At 35.6% G+C, this 27,952-nt stretch overlaps 1 protein-coding gene and 1 long non-coding RNA gene across 2 annotated transcripts in view; one reads left to right on the forward strand and one right to left on the reverse strand.

Moving 5' to 3' along the window:
- Nucleotides 1-4,952: 4,952 nt before the first annotated feature.
- Nucleotides 4,953-5,693, reverse strand: LOC138334314 (uncharacterized). The gene is made up of 2 exons (XR_011210106.1): nucleotides 5,360-5,693; nucleotides 4,953-4,995 (listed from the first exon to the last, which is right to left on the reverse strand). It is a non-coding gene; the product is annotated as an uncharacterized lncRNA (long non-coding RNA).
- Nucleotides 5,694-9,675: 3,982 nt separating this feature from the next.
- Nucleotides 9,676-27,952, forward strand: part of LOC138334316 (uncharacterized) — a 55,069-nt gene continuing 36,792 nt past the window's right edge. The window contains exon 1 of the mRNA XM_069282959.1: nucleotides 9,676-10,109. The gene's annotated coding sequence lies outside the window, so the exon portion shown is untranslated. The remainder of the gene's footprint in view (nucleotides 10,110-27,952) is intronic.

Below are 27,952 nucleotides of genomic sequence, written 5' to 3' on the forward strand. Positions count from 1 at the left end.
TGCGTGTTCTGGGAGACTGCGCTATGTTCATATTGCCTTCTAGATCTTGTATAGTGGAACTCTTGCCCTGACAACGGGCTGGCTAGTCGTCCAACTCCCTTTATGCTAATGGCTAAGCAGGAGCAGGAACTCCCACTTTTACAAACCATGACGTGTCTCGGCCAGGGGACAGAACACAGGGCCTATTTCACAAGTATGAAGGCTCAACAGAAGGCCGAAAGAGAGGCGATGTCAAAGGAGACGTTGGTAAGAACAATGCTACTTAGGAGCAAGAGAGAAGGTAAGAACCTAAATTAAGTCGCTTTTTGCGATCTTGCAATTGGGGAAGCAGGTACAAATTGTACACACTACGTACAGGAAACACCGCAGAATGAACAGACGAACTCTTTCTAGGCAAAGTGACCATGACCTGACTTAAATTGATTACAGTTGGAGCAGGGACAGGTAGAAAACTGTTCCAAGTAACTTATGATTTAAGCTTCCCGTTTGCCTTTCCAATATTTTTCGTACAGCGTAGATGTATCTATAATCTATGTTGTTATTATGAAATGGAAATAGGAGAGACACAGCGTGTTCTGTACTGTTGAGTTATGTCAGAACCTTCGTAGTGATGATATAACACCAGTGCAGAATACGGACAAATAGAAGTAGGCTCTAGGCTACTTAAAGGTTTTAGCAAACTTCAGGTTTAGATGTATTACCTTATTGCCTTGTCTCTCATTTGATCTAAAGTGTGATAAAAACTCATTGAAATTTCAAGTATAGACGACTATTTTTAACCACGGATCGGTTTCTATTTGTCCGTATTTTTCCATGATTTGATGATATCACTATGGAGGGTGGATTGCATTGTTTGATGGCGTCTTCATGCTGCTGTTTAGTGGTGAATTAATGTTTTCGCTTAAGGAGCTTGTATTGTGAGGTTTCGGGCTCGTCGAAGTCTCGTTTTAATCTTGACCAAAGACTTGTTGTGATTATCAATAATAATTGTCTCTATTTGTTGCAAGTTGTCATATGAAATATGTACGAAAACGTAGTTTTCTATCTTATGCAGATTTTTTATTCAAGAATTTCAAAAAATGACTAATTCTGCGACCATTTTTGAAAATGGGTGCGTGTTACGCTTTGTAGAGAGGCAACTATAAAATTCCCTTTATTTTTTCACTTACATAATAGTTGATATTTTATAAAATCGCCATTGCGAAAGCTTTGTTTTATTTGTTGCTTAAAGATAATTTCTGCAATTAATCTGTATAAGTCTCATTATAATGAAAAGTTTAAGTGAAATTATAACATTTTTTTAATTTTTATATTTGAGTGTTGTTAACGTATTTTCATTTTTAACAAGACATTCTGAAAAAATAATAATTACTATAATGGGGCACACTCACCCTAAATTTTATGCCGGTTTTACAAAATGAAGAAGAACAAACAAATGTGCTTCTTATAAGTTGCAAAATATAAGAAAAAAGAAGCGCTGAATCTGTAAAAAATGGTGGAGTATTTTGGTCTAGAGACAACATATTCTATAATCAGTCATACTTTTCCTATAGGGCAAACAATTTGGAACCTATTGCTTTGCATCGTCAAAACAGGGACATTCTAGTAGTATCGCACATTGTGCCAAGTAGTTATCGCTTATTTACAAAAACTCTAAATCAAGCTAATATCTACTCTTTCCAAAAATCTATACCCAAAAAAAAAACAAATAGGAAAAAAATTGCTTCTCAACAGAGACGATCCTTATCGGCATCTGCTTAGAACGTAAAGGGAACTAAAATCCAAAGTAAGTCGCTTCAGGCGCTCGCCTTTGTGAGGATCGGTTAGGGTAGTGTCCCTAGCACAGTAGTTCATCACTGTATTGTAGAAGAAGGAGAATCTGGAGCAGTATGAAGAACGGGGACGTATCCCGGCTTTGTCTAGATATAATACAGCAATAATACGAAGATAAAACAGATGGCATCTCCGCGCGTGAGAGCGACACAATGTCTAATTTTTACCGACCAACGACTACCTCGTGGTCGGATTGGCTGGGATAAAGGCGATTTATGTAACAGACGTTGCTTTGAGACGACTCCCAAAGGATGCTTCTTTGGCGATAGTTAGAGAGCCGACGACTCTGGGCAGTATTTAGTTCTATCTGGTAACGTCTGTAGTGAACGTGGGCGTTTCACGTCTGTCACTTGGGACTAATATAATAAATAATCCGTTATTTATACAACCTTAGCCAAGTCCTATACAGAATAACGATAAAATACTCGTGTATTAAGTGTAAAACATTTTCATGGTTCTGTTGTCATTAGAGACGTATTTTATGTTTATGTATCAATGCATGCTATTGGACGAGAATGAGCCATAAAATGTATGAACCGTTTACGTGATACATAAATGTTTATAGATTCGATATTGAGAAGATATTTGCTAAAATTGTTATTTCATCCACTTATTGATAATAACGTTTGCCGAGCATTGCAGGTTACAATTTGGTACAGAAATAGCCGTTTCTAAAGACCTATAAAAGTCATCATTTTCTGCCAATCACTTTATTTGCCCCGACTCAATAAAACCTAAACTCCTAAAGGGCTTCACTGCACCAAAGCACTTCCAAGAGCCAAGAGATTGCTTTCCGGGTCAAATTTCAGCATAAATGTTGCTATGAGGAAATAGTTTTCCCACTTAATAACCCGAGTCACGTGGTTCACATGATCTAGATTCGTGCTTGATCGGACGTTCGCCGGATTTTAAATCAAATTGATTTGGTCAAACATTTGTGTAGGAGGATTTCATTTTCTGTGGAAATTGGTCATCTAGTGCACTTTTTATCATTTCTAAATGAATTGAATCAATTATCGTGTAGTATGCAGATTCGCCTACGCCTGTTATCAAACGATTAAACTCTACGAAAAATATCAAAACTACTTGGTCTGGGTTTTTCCGTTACATAATAGCAATCTGTTACTTAGTAAATGCAAATATGGTACATGAACGCGGTTTGTTGGCTGGGTGGGTTTCCCGTGCATGTGAAGTGTTGTGTGTTTTGGGAGACTGCAGTATATGCATGTCCATGTTGTGCATCAATGTAATAGTGGAGCTCTTTTCCTTGGTTTGGTGCCGTCTTTTTTCTGCTGCCAAAGACACAGAATGGACACTCAACCCAACCACACGGTTACCTGGATTTGTTTATTTGATTCAATGTACGTTCTATTAACAGCCTGCGTCATGTATGCGATGTGTAGCGTGTATGAAATGCGCGCTGCGTGTTTCGGAGACTGCGGTTTATTCGTGTTGTGCCTTCTTGTATAGTGGAACGGTTCCCTTTTTATAGTGCTATATCACTGAAGCATGCCGTCGCAGACACCAAGCAACACACTCATCCCGGTCACATTATACTAACAACGGGCAAACCAGTCGTCCCACTCTGGCAGACGGAGTATGATATCGTGATACAGAGAGAGTTACTTTAGTAATGTCTTTGATTGACTGAGGTGGTTAAAGTTAAAGGACTTTCTTCCTCATCAACAACACGCTAACTTGTCTATCGTATTTGTAAGATACATGGATAGATATGCTATAAATAGGATTCTAACCTTACTACTACATTTTACTCATTTCACGAAAAGCGACTTAATTTTCAATATTACAATTCTTCTCAAATGACCTCTTCTCTCTATAAAGCTCCCCTAAAAATGCGTCTCGGCTCGGTGTCATGGGCAACGCTGCTCATTGTCTTTGACTGCAGTTTCATTGAGAGAGCTAGTAATCACCACACTCGTTCACAACGCTTACAGTTGAGGAGAATCTCAAATTACCCGAAAAAATCCATATCTGGAAATAATTTGATAAAACAGGAATCTATCTGAAATGGTAACAACATTAGTGAAAACTTAAAAAAATAGATAGATAAAATAAGATAAAACCACTTGTAAAGTATTAAGCCAAAACATAATTATAACTCTGCGCTTCTCCACTTCGATGATCCACGTTACGCGAGAAGTAAAACAGATAAACTATAAAATAACATATATTGACCATCGTCTACAATTCGTCATCTTAGGTTCTGGAATAGCTCTGTGAATAGTGTCCCAGCGGTATGTCTTGATGGTAGTTGATAATTTCCGGGGAAACATCTGTTTAACTTTCATCTATATGCATCTAATACAAACATGGCTTCCCGTTTTTACAACATAGCTCTATCCGTGGTGAATGGTCTGTCTCGCGTTAGAGACAGTATTCATCATGGTTGGAGAGAGGAGGGACGGCCGGACTCATAGTGGACATAAATAACACTTAGTCTCTATTATGCTGGGAATTATCTAACGGAATGCATTTACAAGGCGATAATTATTGTACTACATGGTATATTAGATCATCTCTTTATTGCTTGCCATCTAATCAACATCTCGGTGGTAAATGTATCGCCAAATATGAATAGATGATAAAATTTCCCAAAGGGGCTGTTAAGTTTAAAAGTGCACGGGAATTAGGTCGATATCCATAAACGTGGGCGCATTCAGGAACGTGACCTGCGTTTGTATTTTATCTTACACTATTTTAATGTTGTTTAATATTGTACACATGTTTGTTCAAATGACGAGTCGGTAGACTCAAAGTCAATACAAATCTACCGGGTATTATCGGCATTGATATAACTAACAATCAAAATAACAGAATCTGTTTTAGGCAGGCTACTTATTCATCTCGAACGAACCACATGGTACATTGGTAGTTTTAGTTCTGAGAGGAAAAATATTTTAGCTGCACTTATCTCCGTTTGGTTTAAGAAATATTGTTCTTTTCGGACATAAACTCACATTTATTACATGTACTGTACACGTGGTAGTATAAAACGTAAATAAATAAGCAACACATTTATTCAGTTTTATAATTAATGTCACGAGAGTGATAATATGGGTATTTGTTCTCTTCGTAAATAAACTACTCTGACAACTGTAAACAGCTGATAGTTTTATTATACGCAAAACGGAGACAGATAACCTGAAATAAAAAGAACAATACCTGACAATACATAGGGACACATAAATGTACCAACTATAATATGCCATATTTATACTGTAAAGTAATAAATATAATATACAGGTATTTATTTATTATATATTTATAGTAAATTCTATTTTAATTCCATGGTTATTACATTTAGTTTACAATCACTTTACCCTATACATTACCTGAACCTAACGGACCACGTGCGATCCTTTGTTATACATATACAAATTATAAAGGTTTATGGACAATTTATTTAAAGAAGTTATAACAGAAAACTATTAAGTATATTAATTATATTGCATAATGAATAATAAGTTAATTACTTTATTTCTAGTTAAATATTAAATAAACATACCTTTCAGCACTGTGGCCGTAAAGCACACAGGCTTCCAGCTATAGGTGTTACATGTCCGGTGCCTATTTTCCATGTAATGTGTGGACACGCTTCCACCAGGGTGGGCGTGCACGTGCAAGGACAGGGTCATGCAGGGTCAATGTGACACACTCAACCAATCCATTCACTCACCTCTCATACGTCATCATAACAACTTACATACACACAGATTTACATGTACAGGACATTACATGACACAGGGACATGTAAATTCAGACAATACACAGCGCATGTAGTTTTAAGACCTAATATAATAGATTTTATGTACACAGTGAATTCAAACACCGCGACATTAATACATTTGTATTTGAGTGTGAAATAATTGATCAAAATCATGTTTTCAATGTAAAAACAAAAATAGTTAGAAAAAATGACGAGAACACGTTTATTCACCATTATTTTTTGGTACAGAAGTGTAACGAGTAAAGCACGCCCTCCTCATAATTCGAAGAAATTGAGTATGAACGTTTCATATTCAAAAATGTACAAGAACGTTAGAAAGGACTAAATCGTATCCGACAGGACTAGCATGCAGAACTGTTTCGTCATTAAAGAATTCATAAGTGGCTGACACAAAGGTATGGGATTCGACCAAATCAAAAACATAAACTATGTCGACTAAAATGTCAAAATGTTGAAAAACTAGGACAAAAGTGATATTTTTCTTCCATCTGATGGTACGTACTTGACTTTTAATCGGCCATTTTCATAACTGTCACGTAGGTAGTTTAGCTTTTATGGATTAAAACAGGAATCGGGTTCGGGCGTTAGAGGGCAGTATACAGGAAACAACTATCATTGATGTGCTTCATTGATCATTAATGTGCTTCATTGATCATTAATGTGTTTCCTTGATCCTTGATGTGTTTCATTGATCATTAATGTGCTTCATTGATCATTGATGTGCTTCATTGATCATTAATGTGCTTCATTGAAAATCATTGATCTTTCATGCGATGGGAAATGAAAAGCCAGTAGTTCTGGACAAAGATGTTTGAAGATTTGTCTCATGCAGGTCTGCCTGTTCAATTGTATGATAATGAAATTGTAATGGTATTCGGGAAAATTGATAAAATTTCCTATAAAATGTGAATTTTGTCAGCATCAACAAAATCATCATTTTATATGAAATGCATTAAGTGCCAATTAAAGGGACAATTCACTCAGGCTAATTCTTTTGCATAACCAAGAGGCAAAATATGGCATAAATGTATTGTTCTACATTTCTTATGAAACATATAACATAAAATATTGACAAATTCCACGTTATTGTTTAGTATTTTAATTAATATCGTTGAAATATCAAATCGTTGATCAATACGATTAAGCGGGTACAATATGAACGCTGTACCCATACCCGAGCCAAATTCACGCACGTTAAACAAATAAACTACATAACCACTGAGAAGGTGATAAAATGATTTTTAGGCAAAACAATTCACCTAATAAGGTAAACACACTACTGTCAGAGCGATTTGAGCAGTTCTAGACAAAAGTTGTATTACTCTACGAACAAGGGACAGGGTTCGGCATACAAGAAGTTCAATCACAATGTGTAATGGCGGACAGCGAAGCGAGTTTGAACATCTACACACATGTCACAACCATCGGCTTTTCAGGCATATCACAGTTAAACCGACTGATCTAATTTCCATTAGAACTGGTTTTTTTCCGATATATGTACAAATTTTAATGTTCTCTTAGACTGAATTGTCCCTTTAAGTTTTCAATAAGATTAATTGTTTTTCGTATAATTTCATGGCAAAGTTTTGAAATATTTGAAAATTGACTTTACTAGATCGCTGTGTTCAGTGAAACCTATTGCTTTAAATAACTCCACATAGACATAATTGACAAGAATAAGGGGGTGACAAAAAAGATAGATTTATTCTAAGCAACAAATTGACGGGTGGACGGAGTGATGTCGTCCTGTCATTCACTAACACTGTTACTGGTCGAATAGACTTCGCGGTAGTGACGATAGAAACAATATTCTGTTTCGCCGATTCCTCTTTTATTAAAGCTACAATGATAAGTAGTATAACCATTGTGCTTCAGCATTAGTTCACGTTTAAAGGTCGAGATGTTTGATGGGAACCGGGAAAACTGAATTTGTATCACTCGTTGTTTAAAATTTTGTATTTGTAGCGAAGTGTTGTTTAAAAAACACCTATTGTACGAACTATGAAACAGTGTCTTTCGTCAAATTCAGATATTGTCCGTGATAATTTCTTAACGTTCCTAATGGGTGCTTCCTACTAATGTAGAAATAATTGGAAGTATCTTTATCAGTTATTGTTAATTAAGACAAACTTCTTTCCAATATACTGTGAGCGGATGATAATGCTTATAATCAACATTGTATTTTATAAACAGCTATAGTCATTTAAGTACATCCCGTACATACAATGTGCTACATGTGTTCGTGTTGTATCTTAATAGATCTATTTCTTTTTACAGTGCTATCTCACTGAAACATGCCACCAGAGACATCGAATACCACACCCCACATGATCACATTCCCTTAATGCAGAGGACTTAGCAGGAGTTACATATATCACTATATTAGACTAAGATGTGTCTTGGCAGGACACCTGAACATTCCAATCAGGGACGATCAACCGGTAAGAAAGACGTTAAAAAGAAGAAAATAAGATCCCAAATTTAGGCGCCTTTTACGACCATGCAAAGGGGGCAGCAAATAAACTGTACAAAATGTCTTGATATATCAAGATGTTCGAAATAAAGTCTTTTCTGGCTAATATTTCCCTAACACCTAGTAAAAACATGATTTAATTTTATTCTGTTTAACGTCCCATCAACAGCTAAGGATAGTTAAGGGCAGCATGGAGGTCGTCCGTGAGCCTGATGGTGTATTTTGTATTGATTACAGTCACAGTAGCATTGTTTGTATGGGGGACGTGCCGAGCCCATCTGACGGGAGAAATCTGATCTGAAATGACGTTCGCACGCAATACAATCAGTGTCTAAATCACCATGACAATCAGCAGTGTTAAATATGCATTTGTTTGCTGTCATAACAGTTCTGTTTCCGGATGGTGCATTCTCAGGCAAGTGTCGGAATCAATAACTGACAATTTGATGTTTTCTTTCTTTTTGTTACAAAGCTGATCATTGTTATTGTGGAAATTAAATACTAAGTTATTAAAGTGGCTACGTTTTGGTGGAGAAGCCCACCTTCCTCTGGCTACCCCTAGTTATCACAAATACCCATGGGATTGTGATATTTGTACAACAAGTGATTACACGAGGAATGAGACTTCCTCCAATACACTAATGACTAATTATGTTTTTATACCTTTGTAGTAAAATATAAGTTACTAAAGTACACGAAATCATTTCGAGGCCAGTGTAATTTGAGAGTGAAGAAAAAAAAATAAATAAAGGTTAACATTAACATACCTGTCTGATATACCTCGTATTTAATTAGGTTTATCTTTCACTCGTATTCTTTATTTAACAACTCGGCTGCTACATTGGAAGTCCTGCCACCTGGGGATGGCCAACTTTTTTGTATAGAAAGGTAATACTCTGAGACAATCTTGACAACAATGACACATTTCCTGCTTATCTCCGAAAAAAGTTATGTAAAAAAACAAAACAATGCATCGTGCCGCTATTGATGTCAAAATGTATAGTGGTAAAAGGCCTCGTCGTTAGTGTAGCTGCACTACTGATCAATTATGAATAAACTTGTCTTTTGTGAATATCGTTAAATCATACAACTAAACAACTCTGGAAGTTTGAAATATTCATATGGCTCTTCAATATATCTATTTACAGAATGTACATAAACACCTGTTTAACTAACAGTAGCTTGGCTATCGATATTTACAGGTGATCGGAGCTACAGAACCAGCCTGACACCACCTACGTATTGTACCTATGAAGCAAGCAACAAAAAGAAAACAACTAAAGTGTGTTTTTTTTAACCTGAATGTCAGTATCTAACTAATATATAGAAATGTGGTATTAATAGTCAGGGCAGAATATGATAAAACTTAAAGACTATTTCTTCTCTGAGGATCCAATATATACACCGATACAGTATCGCATGTATATAACGAACACAACCTTTAATGCATGACGATGATTCCCAGAAAACACGATAAATATCGCCTGTTTATAACGACCATTTTTAAATACGCTGACCAGATACAGCAACGCCTGTCAATAGCGACCAAAGCCTTTTAAATACACATTAACGATTCTCAGAGGCCCCGATACAGACGGCTGCGCAATGGTCAGTTATAGCTATCAGTAAATGAGAGTCGGCGGGAATGGAAATTTTACGTACATAGCAGCGAGACAATATCTCCCCTGCGACCCCCGATACACATGCACACCCGCAGTATTATGGATTCATAAAACTGTTTGCAATATCCTACACAGTAAGTACTGGCTGTTGTGTTCTTTCTGCTGTGACGACTACTGCCGGTGTTAGTGGGAGCGAGGACTACACCAAGGTCTTAATTATCACTTAAAACACTGAATTTATACACTTTATTATATAAGTATTATTTATATCATATACGTGAATACTTTCATTCATGTTACGAGGTTTGTCTAAATAGTCGAGTGTAAATACACCCATGGTTGGCGCGCGAGGATTTTATCGATCACGTTTATACTATTACAGTGGACATCACCATCTGTTCTATAAGAAGATCGAGGATTAATTCCACGTACGGTGAGTTCCCTTATCATTCTACCTATGTTTGATATCTGTTTTATAGACAAACAATGATATACAGTGAAATGTAAGTTTGTCTAAAAAGCGTTTCTGGTTTTTCAAAAGTTTTTTTCTGATGTAGATGTAGACGAATCCCTTTAACGGAAAATGTTTTTCCTCTGAAAACTATTTAGTGTTTGATTGAAGCAAAGTAACATTGTCATGTAAACTGTAAATGTGCCAATGCTCCTTCGCTAAAATCCGCATTGTTTCCAAATTTCCAAATCAGTTGCAGTTTTACAAATAATTTATTTAAAGTAGGTTGTGTTATCCGAACTTTTAGTGCCGCTAAAGCTGAGCTTTAAAAGAAACAGAATTTGGGGTAAGCCGCCTTTGAGAAATGTTTATTCTATAAAATGACGTTTGGTCTTATCTTGCTTGGTAAAGGGATAAGTATTCTTACAAAAGTTGATCTTAAATGAGTATTTCCGAACAGAACAATATTATTTGATCTTTTTAACGATATGATTTATTACTGATATACTAATTCTAACAATTTAAGCGTACCGAGTAGTTGAATTGAAATCTATTCTCTCTATCGATCTTTATCAAGACAGTTTGAATACAGTTGCTGTGTTTCACTTTCTTTGCTGTCTTGAATACCGTAACTTTACAGAACGGTGTTTTACGAATAGCATTGTCACGACCACGATACGACAAATGGACGTAGCTGTGAGCAACTACAACCCACGTAATACTTTGTTGTCAGTTTATTATATAAATACTCTACAATACCAAGCTATTGGTGATATTGACAAGGGAGTTACACCTTTCAAACAAAATGTCAAGGACGAAAACGCCAGATATCGTGGAACTATTTTGAGAGGCTGCGGTATGTTTATTTTGTGTCTCTTTATAATACATGTAGTTAAATTCTTGTGAATTCATAGTGATATTAGATAGCATTCCTAACTTGTTGCTGTTAAATTTTGACGGCTGTTTGATGATAACCATCAACTTATTTAAAACATTCAACACTTCTTTTCTTCTATGACCCATGTGGTCAATGCCATTATATTGGACCTGTGGTACACTTGAGTAACGGACCCTCCGCATTGATTCAAATACAATTTAAATCGCTTAGTAATTAGAATTCACATGCTTCGCTTTATACAAGAAAATTGACATCATAAGGTGTGAGATTGTGTAGATAGTGTGATTGTACGGAAACAGATGGCGAAAATTACAATCTGTTATATTATGATACTATAATGTGTGGATTACGTGATGGTTATACGATTGTCGTTTACAAAGATCGCGTAATTCTCGACAATACTTACAGGTATCTGGGGGACGGCTGTTTTGTTTTAGGTATATGTGTCACAATGATAACAATAGCAAAGATATTACATCTCATGCCGTAAGATCCCTTTGATGTTACCTGTACAAATAGTGTGGTTATGTTATCAAACAATAACAAACTTATTAGTTAAGATATTATTACAAAGAAAAATACTGGTTGATAGTGTGTAATGAACATGTAGAATGATAGGGTGTTGTTTTGCGTCTTTGGTTATCAGGTGCGGTGAGGTAGCACTGTAAAATATGCAATAAGAGTTTTCGCCATCCAAATAAGACACAACACGATTACACCACAGTCTCTCAAATATGGACAGCGAGGGTTAAGTAAGGACGTGCCAGGTTTTTTAGTAGAGGAAAGCCAGAGGTCGAAACATCTTAACCACCAAATTCAATCCTCCTATAAATTTAGATGAAGTCTTCCTCAAAGTAACTCGACTGTTATTTGCAAGGTTCAGCAAAATGAAAACCAATTCCAAACCAAATATGGTGTCATTCCGTTTACCTCCCTGTTTATGGAGGCGTGCTGTAACTCTATAACCAGCTGATGGCCAGGGGGGATAAGATCTGTTATTGATGAAACACCTACTGTGGACTATAAATCACCAACTGTAACAGTAAACCTATCACACTATAACAAACACACCAGGATTATAGTCCATCAGACTAACACTTCCATTATATCACATATCACACTATAACAAACAGACCAGGATTATAGTCCATCAGACTAACACTACCATTATATCACATATCACACTATAACAAACAGACCAGGATTATAGTCCATCAGACTAACACTACCATTATATCACATATCACACAATAACAAATACACCAGGATTATAGTCCATCAGACTAACACTACCATTATATCACATATCACACAATAACAAATAACACCAGGATTATAGTCCATCAGACTAACACTACCATTATATCACATATCACACTATAACAAACAGACCAGGATTATAGTCCATCAGACTAACACTACCATTATATCACATATCACACTATAACAAACAGACCAGGATTATAGTCCATCAGACTAACACTACCATTATATCACATATCACACAATAACAAATACACCAGGATTATAGTCCATCAGACTAACACTACCATTATATCACATATCACACTATAACAAACAGACCAGGATTATAGTCCATTAGACTAACACTACCATTATATCACATATCACACAATAACAAATACACCAGGATTATAGTCCATCAGACTAACACTACCATTATATCACATATCACACTATAACAAACACACCAGAATTATAGTCCATCAGACTAACACTACCATTATATCACATATCACACAATAACAAACAGACCAGGATTATAGTCCTTCAGACTAACACTACCATTATATCACATATCACACTATAACAAACACACCAAGATTATAGTCCATCAGACTAACACTACCATTATATCACATATCACACAATAACAAATACACCAGGATTATAGTTCATCAGACTAACACTACCATTATATCACATATCACACTATAACAAACAGACCAGGATTATAGTCCATCAGACTAACACTACCATTATATCACATTGTCGTCCTGGTAACAATACATTGTCAAATGGCTAGGGGTTTAAGTTATAAGCGATGGCGATTGTGATTTTCACATTTTAAACAGTTTCGATGTTTGAGTGTTTCATCCTCTGATCGGGACATACCACTACCTATCATCGATAACCATGTTAGTTCATTCTCCAATACAACCGCTGTATTTTCGGCTACACAATATTTCGCGTCTTCGTGGTTTTTTTTTACATATATTCGCAAATTCATCCTTTCGGAATTAATTGTTGTTCAGCTTTTTAAGTTGTATAAAATTATTTGCGAAAAAATGAATTCTCTTTCGAGCTCGCTCACGATTTTTCAAAAAGTGTATTATTGATTCTTATAATTTACATTAAGAGTAATGCATTCTAAAGTTAGTGAGTTTCCAATATCACAAAAAGACATAAGGTGTATTTACCATAGTCTCGTTAAACACACATCTGTACGTCTTTAACACGGGAAGTTTTGTGGACGAATTCATGATTTCCTTGAGAAATGTTTTCTATTTGCAATGGTATCGATGTTTCGTCAATGCTCTATGACCGAGCTGTTGCATTGATATCCTATTGGATATTATGATTTTTTGCCGGTCTTAGCCTGGATGGAGCCATTTTGAAATTGACTTTGAGTTTTGATAACAGTTTTGTTCTTATGTCGGCATTAATCATTTCAGATCTTTGTTTTATGATAAAAATACACCATTACATTGTTGTTGCCTATTTGCATGAACATTTTTATCATAATCTATATTTATTAACATGGTAATATCTATGGTCCCTAACAATACCACGGCCTTGCACTACTCCAGCAATATAAAAGGCCTTGGTGTTGCATCATGTCGATCTGTATCCACGGTCTATACTCAAATATGTTTTCCAAAGTCCTGCTTGACGTGTTATGATGTAAACACATGCACCAGTCTCTGGTACAGCGGGGACTCAAAGCAGCTTATCAGTGAAGGTGCATGTCGTTACAACTTATCCTCGACCGTGTGGTGTGTCGGAAGAGGATTACCAAAGGTAGGTTTTCAGTCGCGAGAAGATTAACCGAGATTCGACGTAAGGGCAGTAATTCCTGATCACGTAGGCTAGGATTCATCGTTATTGATGTTAATAGCTGCTGAGGGGGAAATACGAAGTCTTCAGAGAATATGATTATCTGGGTGTATAATATTAAGTCACTTTTCTGGTCGAAGTTTTAGGTTTTTTCAATGCTAGGTCTCTACGATGTTTGTTTTAGAAAGATTTTACTCATACATTCCACAATTTTTCTGTTTTCGTATATTATTACACGAGGAGGATTTATAAACCTGGTGACTTTAAAGTCCTCTTACAAATATGTAATAGCAAACAAACCCCCACGGAGATGTGTGAAGACAAAACCTGTAAGCTGACAAAGTGACACGTTTAGAACCAAACTACGGTTTCTGTCATAGACACGCGTGTTTACTGGGACACGTCTCAACTTTACGGTAACTTGGCAAGCATACCGGCGGTCCTCCGGGATCGAAGTAAATACGATTATAAGCACACTATCATTTAACCAGATATATATTTTTATTCCTGGAAAAAATCAATAGCTTTACTTATGAATATTCCAAAATTTATCTTTGACTATTTCCTAACAGCGACCTTTAGTCTGCTAAGTCCTTGTATCTGGAGGTATTAGGCAGGCAGACACAACAGCGTACCAGCGATAAACATTTAGGGTGATGTCAGTGGTGTTATCAGAGACATACAATGTAAGTTAATAACTGTGACCGGATGTCGTATGATATCAAATTAATCGGTCTGCTATTGTCTGAAAACTGCTTCTTAGCGTGTTGTCTTTGCTAGGTTTATCGACGTCACATGTATCAAACCGTTCAAACTGGTATCACATTGGATTTTCATATACTTAGAATGAAGGGAATAGACGACGAATTCACTGTGAACTGTTAAGGTGGATAAGTTGTGTGGATATGTTTGTTTTCGTGATGATTTCGCGGCTTATGTCTATGGTCTGATTATTCGTATGTCAAAATCAGAACTTATGTTTCCAACTTGTATACATAATGATTTACATGTTGTAAAATCAAATTAGGTGAAGATTTCCACTCCTCGAAAAATTCCACTTTTACTGTACATATCAAATTTATTTATCTAAGTTTTACAAACAATCACTTTACGTGTAAACACTAAATTAAAAACGTACATTATCTACTTTAATAGGCTCAAACCAAATGTGACGCTAGACACCCATTATGCTTTTAAATGTTCAGGTTTCCTGAGCCGATATCAAGTGCATGTGCACTACTCTTGAATCCGTTGAATACAAATAAGGACATTTTACTGAATTGTCATCAGATACAATTGTTCTCTACAGCTAGATATCATGTCAATTAGATGACGTCAGTTGGGTCAAGGGTCAGACTGCATGTGTTGTAAAAATGACGTCATCTTGAGCTGTATATAGCTATTGCTAAATGATAAACAGTTCGATGGATGGCCTGTTGTGCTATCGTTGCATGTTTGGATTAAGTTTACAGATAAGAAGTGATGACTCAGTATCTTGTTTTATTTGAGTTTGAATATTTGTTCTGTAAATAGGCTTTAATGGAGTAGTAATGTATTGATTGAACACTTTCTTACATTCGAGCGGTCGTCCTCGCGTAGAAAGCAATGGATTATCTTCTCTTGCTAAGAAACACCAGAGACTACAAAAATATAAGCTGCCTCTTGTGGCCAGGCCCCGATTTCTCGAAACAAACTTAAGTTCAAAACCGACTTAAGTCTAAAGTTTTCATATAAGTTACTTAAGGAGAAACACTTCAGTTTTGACTTAAGTCTGCACTTTTGTTTCGAGAAATCGGAGCCTGAACTCGCATGCATGGAGGGGGGCGACTGGTTTTAATATCCTGTTATGACGGAAGCCTCAGTACAATTGAAAATTAAGTGCATTGCTTAGAGACAGACGACTAGGTTTTTTGTTCTACTTTCCTTTCAACAACTGAGGTCGTGAACTGAAGCCCCACCTTATTGCGATGATGCATAAGGTGCATGTTCACATGGAAATTGTGGTATGGGCGTGTTGTGTTTGATATGAAATTGTGACAGCGTACGTTGTATTACAAATACTCGCAATATTCTTCAAATCGCCCATCCCTGTCACACTATACGGACATAGTTTGTCTCCTTCCTTGAATCTGAGCACTCCCTGTACCAGCTACGCCTACCATTGTTCATAACTTGATGTAACCAGGTCAGGGGGTAGAACCCGGGAGATTCATCACAGGAACAACTTTAAGTAGATGTCTTCAGATTGTAGATCATGTTGTGAATAAATCAGGGGAATACAGACCAAAGATGATGGAACTGTATACTTTAATATATATAAATTGATTTTACAAAGAAGATAAATGAGGCCATCTTCAAAAAGACAGACAGCCGCTTTGAGTCCTGAATGGACCACTTTTAGATTCAATTATCCTGAGAAAACTCCTGCCTGGAGTGTCGAGCTTAAGAAAAAAAGAGGGGCCAGGTTTTATCAAGAGTGTATTCATTATGGTATCGATTGTGGTTTAAAATAACCTCGTAAGTAAGCTGTCAGGGAAGACGTCCATTGAAACCAAAGCCCTGATCGAAGTGCCACCACTATATATTATTTGAATACTTTGTTTACGATGCAATATTAAAACAGTCAACGTTTCAAACTTGCAATTTATGTGTATTCGTCGAATGGGCGTCATTGCTTCTAAGTCTTATTTTCGTATTAAACTATCTTTTTATGGCATCTATGTTCTATATACGATGTAGATGCCAAAGCTTTTGGATCTCTATTATCATATATTCCATAAAAGGTAGTTTAATGCCTATATTCACATTGTTACCGCATTTTGAGTATATTTGATTCACGTATATCTGAACGAATAATCGGTTGTGAAAAACTCATTTTTATTAAAAAAAAAGATTATCAACGATTATACATCAGACGGAACAGCCATTTTGACGATGATCATTTGGTGTTTCCATGACAACATTACTTGTGACGTCATAAAAGTAATGTTTAGGATGTAAATTATTGCATTGTATACTTTGCTTTGATACTTTTATAGCCGTTACAATTGAATATAAATATAAAGGTTATACAAATCTCTATTCAGAAGAAACTCAAATCATATAGTATTTGTTTTATCTTTTGTGTAAGACCTTCTTGTAATGCTTAGTGACCTCTGCATATGACAACAGGGTAGTGATTCTAAATGATTATCTAAATAGTCTGATAGAAGACTGCAATATCCAATTAAAGGCCGTCGCAAAAGTTGAACTTCCTTGAGAATGAGTATAGACAATTTTAGTAGATGAGACGTTATTTTCAAATGTTCAATGCACTTTTCGTTAATAGGCACTGATATAGATAGAACAGTTTTTACCTTCTGTAGCTGATAACACGACTTTTATACAAGGACAAGTAGGTATCAGAGAGGAACACAAACTAGAAAGTGAAAAAAAAATTAAATATAGTGAAGCGGGCGACGTAGATAGAATTGACTAAATTACTGGTAGGTCAAGAAACAGGAAGGAGATTATTTAACGTAGAGAGCCCCTATGGGCGTGCATACTTCCATATATAGGGTAGGGTAACAGATCCACGCGCTACTACATCATCATTGATAGATAGCACGAGGCCGGCTAGCTACTCCGCACAGGTCTCATGAAGAATTAATGACAGACTTAATCTTAATTTCTATCTACTTGATTTGTAATGTATAACTGGCTGCGAGTATAGGGAGGTCTTGAAGCTGGGTCGATCACTGGCAACGTCTGTATCACCCCTTCCCTGATAGGCTCGAGATAAGACAAAAGCTATTTGTTCAAGAAGCAGAACGCATTGCTCTAGGATTCCTTATACATCCTTATCTTTCTCGCTGATCAACCGTGAAAATTTGAAAACTTTCCTTGCTAAAAAATCCATACATGGTCTTTCTATAAAGTACTGCTGAAAATTAGCCATTAAATTGTTATTGGGCAGCTGTCTTATGTTTCGGGATGCTTTAACGTAATAACATTGCTATCAATGAAATATAGACCCGTAAACGCACTGAAGAACGCTTTTCTCAAATAGCAATAACCTTCAAAGCACATTTAAAACTGAAGTAACTATTGAAGGGCTAAACAATATTTCAAACGTAGGAAACAATTTAAATATTCATGTGCAACTTTTCAAATGTTGATTTAATGAAACTTCTCTAATTGACACCTTAGTATTTCCAGTGTCATGTGCCATGTGATTTGACCTGATTTATAAGGGTCTAATCCTAACTATCCACATGCTGAGGACTAGAATGTGATAAAAGGTATGTTGTGTATAGCGGGAGATATTGGTAACCTGACTCTTATCGATTACGATCCAAATCTCCCTCGAGATAGGATTTACAATGTCTTTTATATGGTCCCGATTTCTTTTACGAAATGTAAAAAGATATAGTATTTGAATATCTTCTTTCGCTGAGACTATTGTCACCTGAGATCACAGAATTTCCTGAATATGGAGGCTAGTGTCATCTTAGATTACAGACGTTCCTGAATGCGGAGACTAGTGTCATCTGAGATCACAGACATTCCCGAATGCGGAGACTAGTGTCATTTGAGATCACAGACGTTCCTGAATGCGGAGACTAGTGTCATTTGAGATCACAGACGTTCCTGAATGCGGAGACTAATGTCATCTAAGTTCACAGACGTTCCTGATTGGTTTTAGGTTATACTGCAGACTTTATACATACATTTCTTCACGTTAGTTGTATAAATTGTTTTGAATCCCCGCTCTGGTTCGTCTAAAAGAATAGCATCTGTCTTCCTTACATCTTTCTGGGCCCCACCTCCTTTTGTCTTCTTTTCTCCCCTGCTAGTATGGTTCTGAAGTTAGCCACAGTCATTCAGTTTTTCAGAAGTGGGACGGCTTGTTTACCCGTTATTAGTAGTATGTGGTTTGCTAAAGTCTTTAATGCCTTCGCTAATGTTATACATTGAAGCAAAAATATATATGGCAAGAGTTCCACTATCGCAATAAGACCCAATACGACCATGCCGTAGAACACACACGATAGATATGCCCTAAAATGGTCTTTAGCAATTGGCAGTGTATTACGTAGACCTTATCAAACCCTATCTTTTATGGAGATGTTCCAGATCACAACTATCTAGAATAATTAGAATCTTCATTTAAATTCGTTTTCTACGGCGGCGTATTAGGGCCACTACAAAATTTTATTTATCTTGTACGTACAAGTTATTATCTTGTACGTACAAGTTATTATCTTGTACGTACAAGATAATATCTTGTACGTACAAGTTAGTATCTTGTACGTACAACTTAGTATCTTGTACGTACAAGATAGTATCTTGTACGTACAACTTAGTATCTTGTACGTACAAGATAGTATCTTGTTCGTACAAGTTAGTATCTTGTTCGTACAACTTAGTATCTTGTACGTACAAGTTATTATCTTGTACGTACAACTTAGTATCTTGTACGAACAAGTTATTATCTTGTACGTACAACTTAGTATCTTGTACGTACAAGTTAGTATCTTGTACGTACAAGTTAGTATCTTGTACGTACAAGTTATTATCTTGTACGTACAAGATAGTATCTTGAACATACAAGTTGAGTTGAACTGCTGTTCATCACCGCAGAATTGAGTCACCCGCCTGATATTTTTCGTAATTAAAGATAGTCGGTCTACTTTGCATTGCTTCAAGCACGATCACAGGTTTATTAACTTATTTGACAATATTAAAAATATGAATATATATTAATGAGAACAATATCTTTTTCACAATCGTAATTTGAAATTGCCGGATTATGAGTTGAAACTGTATAGTCACTTGCATTATTTTGAAACTGACACTGTATAGTTCCTTTCGAGAAAACTGTATAGTCGCTTGTTTTATAGATAAGACATATTTAGTGATAAAACGGATATGATACATCTCCGATGAATGATAAGTTTGATCTATTAAACAAATTCGTAATTTTCTTCAGTAATAAAAGTTAAATACTTCACAATGGTGCCATTATTGGAAATGTTTGAGCATTTATTTTACTTCAGAATAGTAGTATTGAAAATAATTAACTGCCTCCGAAAAAAATCCTAGGCATTATGCCCTAATTCGAATGAGTTACTGATTGCAAAGACAACAAAAGCAAAACAAAATATTTCATATGTGTTTTTGTGTTTATTAGACATATATACACACATCAATTATTGTCCAAATGATGATCATAGTAAATACTCTGTTATAAACATTTACATATAAGTGTTCGGAAACTTATCACAGCATTACAACTCCACAACATATATTCTTTTCTCCCTTTGACTTAAACAAAGTTTACGTAATATACGTATAGCATGCGATGCCATTGTGAGAGTAAACCAGCCAAAGCCTTTAATACCGAGAGTTTCAACATTATACTATCTTGTACGTACAAGATACTAAGTTGTACGTACAAGATACTAAGTTGTACGTACAAGATACTATCTTGTACGTACAAGATACTATCTTGTACGTACAAGATACTAAGTTGTACGTACAAGATACTAAGTTGTACGTACAAGATACTAACTTGTACGTACAAGATACTATCTTGTACGTACAAGATACTAACTTGTACGTACAAGATACTAAGTTGTACGTACAAGATACTAACTTGTACGTACAAGATACTATCTTGTACGTACAAGATACTAACTTGTACGTACAAGATACTATCTTGTACGTACAAGATACTAACTTGTACGTACAAGATAATAACTTGTACGTACAAGATACTATCTTGTACGTACAAGATACTAACTTGTACGTACAAGATAATAACTTGTACGTACAAGATAAATAAAAGTTTGTAGTGGCCCTAATACGCCGCCGTAGTTTTCCTTTGAAGCTGAATTGATAAAAACATTGAACAAAATCGGGCACCAGTTAGATATCGGTGAATAAATTTACAGTATGTGTGTTTTGTGAAAACAAGGATGGAGGGGTTGTATTTCTGATGACAAAATACTTTTGCATGATTGTCTTTGGTTTTGTTTGGTTTCCGTGCACATTAAACATGTAAGGTAATCACAAGCAAGCAATTACAGTAAGAAAACTCGACGTGAAGTTTGATTTTGATAGGCCCAAGGGGACTCAAATTCTCCGTGCAGAAACACGCTTACTATTTATGGCATCTGAAGTGGTGTCCGTTAGTCTACTAGTACCAACCACAATTCCAAGGAGAACTAGCATAACTACCAATATTATGTTGTCAGGTCACATACAAATAGCTACACTTTAGTTCGGTTTGCACAGCTCTGTTTTGGTACCAAAATTCATCAGCGGTATGTGTGACAATAGAAAAGAATATAAGCCAGCTAGTGATTAGTTCGTTTAAGATGGCTGGTATGTGATGGGTGATATCATTCTCACTTCTGAGATCTAGGTTACATATGTGATGACGTGGTAGTATAACTGATGAGAACTATTTATTACATTATCGCCGTCATTCGTTCTTACTCATCAATTCCCTTTGATGATATTGTATCGTTTAATCGTTCTGACTGTTATGTAAACATACACAATCAATTCGAAGTGGTTTTGAGAAAGAAGGGAGTATGCCGACTGGTTCAGTAAGTGTAAGGCGACAGAGAGGGATGATCTCGGGTATATCGGAGTGTAGTATCACTGAAATGTAGGTTGTGATGTTTCAGTGTGGTGGAATTATTACATGAGAGAAAGAGGAGTGACCTTGGGTATATTGAGTAGTATTCCGTATTTGCATATTACAGAGTTATCTACTCTTGCGGGTAGGTAGCAGTTTACATGCGTAACGTCATACGTTACGGAGAAAACGATGTGAATTGCGCTCACAAAATAATGATGTAACAATCGATACCTACCCGCAAGGGGGCTAACTCTGTAAAATGCAAAGACGGAATAATTCAGTATGATATCACCGCAGTCTCCCAAACACATGGTAACGTATAGTGCGTCTGATATGGTAGCACTATACCAGGACACTTCACAGCCTCCACACAACCAGTTGTAGGAAGCGAATATGTTTTGTTACATTAAATGTCTCCTTCCCTTTGTTATATAGAACGGTGATTGTCTCCGTCCTAAACTGGCAGTCAATCTCAGACGTCTGGTGATCGAGAGTGTACAGTTATATGTCTGCCGACGACCGTCACGTTGATGAATGCTATTGATATAGAGCTGTTGTTTTGGAAATGTTTATGAAAGTCGATCATGAACATGCAATATTACCGGTTCAAAATCCTTTTTATGGCAGTGTTTTGTTCGATATCGAATTTGATTGAATTCCATTGGACAGAAATAACTTTAACTGTTGGACTCCAACAGGATTTCTAGTACATTGATCTCGCGGGTTGTTGAACCTCGTGTCCCATTGAAACTTTACAATTAATTTTGTACGTAATACCGTAAATACTTGACGCCATCTTATCCCCGAGGTGTCCTCATCACTCGTCCACCAAATCAAGGTTCTGATTCTAAATCCATTTAGTGCTACTTTGGCAATGGTTGATAATTGTTATTGAAGCTTGCAACGTTTTAAAACATCATTTATGAATCCTAGAAATACATCTCTAAGATCTTCAAAATTACAAAATCCAGAGTGTCATATGATGCTACAACTACAAAGCATTTTGCATTTCAAATACAAACAAAGCCGTATATTTTGATGAGAATTGCAGTGCACACGGTTCAATATTATATTAAACACTGAGTCAAACATACTTTTAAGCTAAAAAATATATTAAGTGTAGTGAATTATATGAAGAAAAATAAATATAAAAGTAATCGGCATGTTTAATTTTCCTGATTTCTGTAACTCCTACAATATATCATTGCAATTTTTACCTTCTTTGGATGTATTAGTTATTGTTTGATGTCAAGTGTATTTGGTTTCTATTAACACATACGATGTATGAAATACATATAATCTATACCATTTATAAAACTATAGAGCAATCATTATATCAATCGATACATACAATAACAATATGGTTTTTTTCAGTTTACCAAACAAATTACAAGTCATATTGACTAATGAGAACCTTGTATTGTGCCTATTAGTTTTGTCTCTAGATGGATGTTCACGATAATACCTTAGGATATTTCTCTGTGTTTTTAACCATTCCTTCACCTGTATCATTGAACAAACTCGTCCCCAACACAATTATTACAAAATGTACTCTTTATACCTGGCCTTTAGATACTGTCAATAGTATCTTCGCTGGAGCCATTAATAGACCGATCGCCATTCAGTTTGTAGTTACGCATTGTGGTCGCAAACGTATGCTTACCTTCAATGTCGTAGTGCATTTCGTAACATACACAAAACAAAATGCTCAAACACGTGCGATATCCGAATGATCTGATTGACAGTTGGCGATACATTAATTTTACCAATGCGTTTCAAACGGACTATAATATCTTGTAACCATGGTTGGCCTCGCTGCTTTGTACCTATTTTTTTGCATTGTTTTCTTTGACATCTTGTGGTCACCATGGTGGATGAGTCTCTCTCATGGACATTGAAATCCTTACTTTACTGGTCCACATTAATTTGTTACTGACGTGATGGCCATCATTTAATGGTGTTTTATATATCAATTGTAATTTGCAGTATATTACATGAACATTAAAATGTAGTCATAACGATATTGTTACAGGAATACTTCTGGGAAGGTTAAACGCGAACTTTTACAATTCAACAAATGAAGATACCAAATATAGGTATGGTATATGTAAGAATGTCTCTTAGAGGATACCCACATAAAACTATGATCTGTTCAACTAAATTGAATGACATTTTTGTCTTAAAACAATTAAAAAAAAAACCCTTTCATTCGTGATCGGTTCTTAATTTTCTTGTCTCAAAGAGAAGGAAAATGAATATCGACAAGGAATATTAGAGAACGGAGCAGCAGGATATATGTCAAGGTTGGCAATAAACATACTATGTCCTTGTTTGGAGGGCTTCTATAGGAAACACTACTACAGTTACATAACAGTTGAAAGTGGCCTTCCATGAAGTAGGGCAACGAAAGAACAAGAATTGCCAGGTCAACTTTGATAAAACATAAATGGAAATCAATAAGTTTTATATACTAATATAGATCTATTATGTTTGTGAATGCATATGCATTTCGATTTTGATACACCAAATCTATTTACAAAGTGTATCCAGCAATATTACGTCGTTTGTTTGACATCTACAACCTTTCATTGTCTGTATCCCGGTTGAATGGAACTCGGAATCAATGTCGGCAGACTACGTGTTACTTTAGGCTCAGAGCGAGACACACATCACAATACATTTATTATGTTGTATATTTACTCTGAGTGCATTTTTGTACTGTTGAGGAAGTTAGATAGTCCCGCAAGGCTAAGGACCAGCCTGATCGATGAGGAATTGAGGGACTGTATAAATCAAACGTCTATTTGATCCTGACCCGCCGTGAATCATAACGAATCTGCGAAGTAACAAATCTATTTTCTCCTACAGACCCTCCCGTTCAATTACTTAATGTGTAGACTTGCACAATACGAATACAAACATACTGTTGTTCTCATTTATTATATTTTACATTTAGATGTTTAGATTCTGACTATGTACATTTATTATATTTTACATTTAGGTGTTTAGAATCTGACTATGTATATTTATTATATTTTACATTTAGGTGTTTAGAATCTGACTATGTACATTTATCATATTTAACATTTAGATGTTTAGAATCTGACTATATACATTTATCATATTTTACATTTAGATGTTTAGAATCTGACTATGTATATTTATTTAAACCTTGAGTAAGATAATCTACAAAAAAAATATTACCGTACAACCGCATGTTTGTGATTTCTCCGCATATTTTTATAATCGCCAAACTTTGATTTGCGAAATATTGTTTAAAGATGTTTGAATCATATTTGCCCTGAAAGCAAGAAAGCAAAAATTACAAATCGCTGAAATTTACTTTAATTTCTCATTTTTGGTTATAATTGCGAAACATTCGACTCGTTAAAATAACCGGCTATATATATGTATATTTCATGTTTTCAATTCATCACGTTGTAACTTATAAGCAACCGTTTATTGTCAAATCTGTTCGATATTACAGCAGTGTATTGAATACAGCTCTACACAATCAGTATCAGAATCACTTGTGTGTATACTAACCAATCCCAGTGATACCTAAGGTGAGTGGAGAGTCACCCCGGGATCACAGCTTGTTTTCAGGAAAACGTCTCTTTCGTATTACATGTAATTTTCAGGACTGCATATCTATAATTCAGCTGTTATCATGATTATAGCGTAATGTCATCCTGTACAGAACAAGTTTCTCTAGTTTGTTTGTTTGTAGGGAACACAACTTAGATTTCTATTGATATTGCCCCTTTTAAGAGTCATAACATATTGTTTTCGTCCAGTTCAGAGGACAAATGTTTGTCAGGTTCTTTCATAGATAACAGATAGGCAGAACTACTGTTCTTTTGAGGGAGAGTATCTATCTAGTCCCTTTCAGGATCATAGCGTATTTGTCTTGGCTTTGACTTGAGTTGAAATATGTATTGTCATCAAACGGCTGTACTTGTTCTCTTTTTATGCCGACTGACATGCAGTTGTAGTAAGTGATAGAGACAATCGTATTTGACAGAGATAGTCCATCCAATGTATGTAACATCAGGAAGGCCCTGAACGCTGGAAGAATTGATATTAATGACGTTTATTTTGGAATGTTTACCCGAAAGTTGTATAGTGTGGAAAATAGCACATTAAACTCTAAAAGACAGTTCCAGAATTAACACGGTATTAGAATGGGTATAAATCAATAACCCTGAAGGTATGATTACATTCTAAACAAAATGTATTAAACTTAAGATTGAAATTGATTCACCGAGATGAATAGATAGGAAAACACTGATGGGGTTGTTTTATCTTAAAGTTTTCTCGACGTAACTGTACTTTTGGGTTTATTTGTTTGGCAGACGAGCAATATTCAAAGGCTGCCATATAATTACATGGAGCCGACAAGGATGTAATTATAGAGGAGATGAGGTCGTTATTCTAACATGGTCTTTTGTATAACCATAAACCCAAACTCGTGTTACGTTATGTAGCTAGCATCATACCACTATCGATTCATAATCACGAGAATTGGAGTTATCCCGATGTCGATTGAACTGTTACTTGTACTTTATTATAGTTTATAAATCTACTTCTGTCGAAACCATGGTACTGGTTATTATTTTCAATATTATATATAGATACATAGCTAAACAATTAGATAATTTTCAATTACTGTATGTCCATATATAGTTGATTAATTCATTGAAGTGTTGTTATTTAATATATAGTACACGTATAAGTCGCATGACCAAACGTCTAGACATTGAATGAACAATGTATCACAACGATTTTAGATTTATCAACATCGACAAGACTGCTAGGACCAGACGTCCCGGAATGGTAAACGTCTCCTTTTTTAACACGACACACTGGTCATACCAATCTTAGTCCAACTGCTGACTTGAAAAAAAAAAGAAAACAAATATATTTTCATAAGTATTTGAATGATTGATGATGATACCAAGTAGATTATATAAGTAAACCTAATACACTGTATACAGAATCAATGAATGCTACGTATATATAACTTGTGCTTCGTACCAATAGCATGATAACTCAATCTATATATAATGGAAAAACCAATGAATGCAATATGATATTGTACAGTAATATGAAACCGAAATGTGTATGTCAGTAGATATTGATCATCAGCTGACATTTATCAAATATTTCATTGATATTGTATATTTCGTTTGATGCCATTCGTACCGAGAAACTCGAAGCCTCCATACGACCTTATCTGCACGGCCTTGAGGTCCAGAATTCGGTGATATAAGCAGAGTTCAGGGGTCATATATGTCAATATTTCAGAAATTTCGATTATTGTCGATAAACACCACAATTTTGACTGTTCACATTTTTGAAACGTCCATCGCATAAGCTGGTAGAATTGGGTAATAAGAGCAAAGCGTTTACAAAGTTTGAAAATATATATAACTTTACAAGTGTTCCAAAGAGAACATAATTTACAATATTTATAAAATTAAGTAATTATCCGAAGGAAATGAATTGCGGTCTACTATTCAAGTCACCATCTTGCTACCATCTTGCTTTTAAAATCACACACTAAAATATATAGCTCATAATGTTTTCTTCGTTGCATAATGTAGGTATTGATAATCTAAAATACGCTCGTATAGGTTCTAGATTAAAAATAATGGGTTTTTTAAAGTAACATTTATGTTTATTATAGGAATATCTAATCAAGAATTCCAAGTTAATGAATTTATTCAGAAGGCTACTTACTAACCAGGAATACAAACGGCAATTTAACAGAAATGTTATATACCAAACAATCCCCTGATCCTCATGGGACTACCGCCACCAGGGTAACGAACTAAGAGTAAATAGTTATACATAGGTCAATATTGGCGCTTTCCAGTACCCAATTGTTCCAATCCCTTGGTGAGTGACCTTCATATAGACCAAGATACTAGTCAATATTGGATGATTTGTCAACTTAAACGAGCATAATATGGAAATTGCTTTTAAAATGGGAGTTTGCAGTTCGTTTTCTAAAAAATGCGTTCTTGTTCTAATGGGCTGAAATAATCAATTCAATACTCATAGCATTTCTTAATTTATGTCGTAGATCATGATAAATATGAAGAAAAAATATCTGTGGTCAACAACCAGATACGGATTCCAGAAAAAAAGGTTATATTTGTAACTCATTTGCAGGCTTTCATTGTACCAGAGGTAAATCCCTCGTCTGCGATCAAA

Source organism: Argopecten irradians, chromosome 11, assembly GCF_041381155.1.
Source record: "Argopecten irradians isolate NY chromosome 11, Ai_NY, whole genome shotgun sequence".
NCBI lineage: Eukaryota > Metazoa > Mollusca > Bivalvia > Pectinida > Pectinidae > Argopecten > Argopecten irradians.